Here is a 3,140-nt window from a genome sequence, read left to right as displayed (position 1 = left end):
TCTGGCTGTCTGGTTCTATGCAAATATTCTGCTGAAACTGTCCAAGCTGACTGATTCAAACTGGTTTCTCTCAGCTTCTGACTAAATTGTTCTGCTTTGCCACAAACTAACTCTACCAATCTGTTCTAATCTTCTGCCTCCTTCTCATTCTCTGGCTCATTCTGTCTTTACCTGTGTTCTTCTTGTTCTTTTTGTAACCTACCTGATGCCTGGAGCCTCCCTGCCTGGAGAGGGTAGTGACAGGGGGACATAGTAGGACTCTGGTGTGGCTTAAATGTCTGAGGGACTCCAGACGTTCTAGCTCTTTAACTGTACTGAAATACTGATGATAACTTCTAAAAAATCCTAAAAACTTCCTTGCTCTTTCTGAGGGTACAAAGGTTCATGCTTAGGTGATTAACATCTGTAGCCTAACAGCTAGGGATAAATAATGTGGCCTTTGTTCTATCTCAGCAGGAACTGCAAAGCTCTAACTTTCAACCTGCTAGTTTAAAGTCACAGGAAGAAAAAGGAACACTTCAAAAAGTGATTATAGCATTTATTACTAAGTTGTAAAATGTTTTCTATTAAAGCTATCTGAGGAAAAGGGGAAAACCTGAAAGATCCCAAGAGGGGGCAAGGGGAAATTCTTATTATCTCTTTTTCCTCAGTATGTATACATTTTTAAGAATACATGATCACATGTTTAAAAGTTCATCACAAGTTCACACATAAAATAAAATCATAAACTGAAATAGAAGTAGAATGTATACATGCATATCCATTAGGAATAATAATGTGACTAAACATCCATCATCTGTCACAGCTCCACAGTTCAAACCATAACTAAATTAAAAACCATAACTAAGTTATTAGTGAAGTTTTGTATGGATAAACCTAGTCAATATTTTATCATCTGTCCTAGCACTTATAATAAATCATTACTTTCCTTTTTATGACCTTTTGTTAATTGTTTTACAACCTCCTAGAATGTGCTCTGAGTAATATAAAGTCTGGTTCTTTTCTAGAAGCAATTAACTGATGACATATGGGAGACTGGCATAGTTCTCATTGCAGTTTTGACTATCAGAAATGGATCTAATAGCAGTCCCACTATAAAAGAACTTAATAATCACTGATATAATTTTAGAAATTCTTATAGGATCATCATTAAGAATTAAGAAGGAAATGGGGATAGCTATAGAGGGTCCCAGACACCAGGGAAAAGAGGCTTACAGGACACAACAGGGATGACACTAACCAAAATATGCAGAGAAGGGAGAGCTAGAACCTGTAGAGACCACCTCCAGCAGATAAGCATGGCCCCCAGCTGAGGGATGGGGCCACCCATCTCTCAAAGTTTTTAATCCAGAAATGTTCCTGTCCAAAGTAACGGACAGAAAAACAAATAGAGCAGAGAGAGAAGATCCATTTGAGGATAACCCCACCTGGGGATCAATTCTGTCCACAGACACTAAACCTCACACAGTTGTTGTGGTCAAGAGGGCTTGCTGACAGGAACCTGGTGTGGTTCCTCCATTGGAGATCCTGCAAACAACTGACCAATGTTGATGGGGCTGCTTGAAGGCAACCATTAGACAGAGCTCAGAGACCCCATGGGGGAGAGGGGATTGCAACCCCATAGTAAGAACAGTATCAGCTTGCTGGATCACCCTGTGCTCCCAAAGACTAAGCCACCAACCAAGGAGTGTATAGGGAGGGAACCATGACACCAGACACATAAATAGCAGAGGATGGCCTTGCCTGACAGCAATGGAAGGGGAGGTCCTTGATCCTGTGGACGTTTGATGCCCGAGCATAGGGAGATGCTGGAGCATTGGGACCAGAAAGGGTGGGTAGGGGAGCACCCACATGGAGGCAAATGGGATCGGGGAGAGAGTAGATGTGGGATCGGGGAGTTCATGGAGGGATAACCAAAAGAAGTGGGATGTCATTTGAGATGTAAACAATTGGAATGATTAATAAAAAAAAAAATAAGTAGTCATCTATTTGTCTATATAGCATCAGTATAAGACAGTACATCTTAGTAGATCTGCAGAGATCTGCTCAAAATGAGTGGGCTAATACCTAGTGATCATTATATATGCTTAATAATAACAGGAAAAGCATATTAATAGCAGAAATCTTTCCTAAAATAAATTCTCTTGAGCCTTGCCTATAGAGCAAATTATAATTGAAAGCAGACCATCTCAGGAAGATCACCTGCTAGTTATTATCTTGTCCTATGATGGCTCCTGACAGTATAAAAACTGTCGTCATTAAAAGAAAAAAAAAAGCATGCATATAGCAGAGGTTGGCCAAGTCAGTCATTAATGGGAGGAGAGGCCCTTGGCCCTGTGAAGGTTCTATGCCCCAGTGTAAGGGAATGCCAGGGCCAGTAAGCATGAGGGGGTGGGATGGTGAGCAGAGGGAGGGGGGAGGGAACAGGGGATTGTTTTAGTTTTGTTTTTTTTTGGGCGGGGGAGGGGGAGGAGGGGAACCTGGGAAAGGAGATATTGTAAATAAAGAAAACATCTAATAAAACAAAAACACAAACAATATATGATTTTAGCAGGTTGAATTTAGGAATTATATATACATATATAATGCATTCACTAGCAACTTAATAATTAGTGGAAAAGAGACCATGAATTTGAAAGGGAGGTGGGAGATGTATATGGGAGTGTTTGGAGGGTGGAAAGAGAAGGGTTACATGTTGTAATTTTATTATAATCTCAAGACAAAAATAAAATTTGATTTCATTTTTCTAACTTAAAAAAAATCTTCCCTTTTCTCTATCTGCTCATAACTTGACTTTTTCCTGTTTCTTTTCATGAGAGTTGGTCGTATTCTATCTCTGATTCTGTCAAATCTTTCTCTGACTCATCACTTTGCTTGCCTCTCAATTATAAGTCACTTTTAAACATGGCAACTTCCTTCTACCAGATAACTTTTTCTACAATGTTTGGGCTTAAAGGTGTGTACCAATGTGTGTTCTAGCCATATCATACTATAATACAGAGGCTGGCTGCATTCTAGATTGATCAAATAGTTCTAGAAACTTTTTATATATATATATTTTTTGTTGTTGTTTTTTGTTTTTTGTTTTTTCGAGACAGAGTTTCTCTGTGTAGCCCTGGCTGTCCTGGAACTCACTCTGT

Source organism: Mastomys coucha, unplaced genomic scaffold, assembly GCF_008632895.1.
Source record: "Mastomys coucha isolate ucsf_1 unplaced genomic scaffold, UCSF_Mcou_1 pScaffold15, whole genome shotgun sequence".
NCBI classification, from domain to species: domain Eukaryota; kingdom Metazoa; phylum Chordata; class Mammalia; order Rodentia; family Muridae; genus Mastomys; species Mastomys coucha.
The sequence above is the reverse complement of the archived record's forward strand: the minus strand, read 5'-3'. Positions refer to the sequence as shown.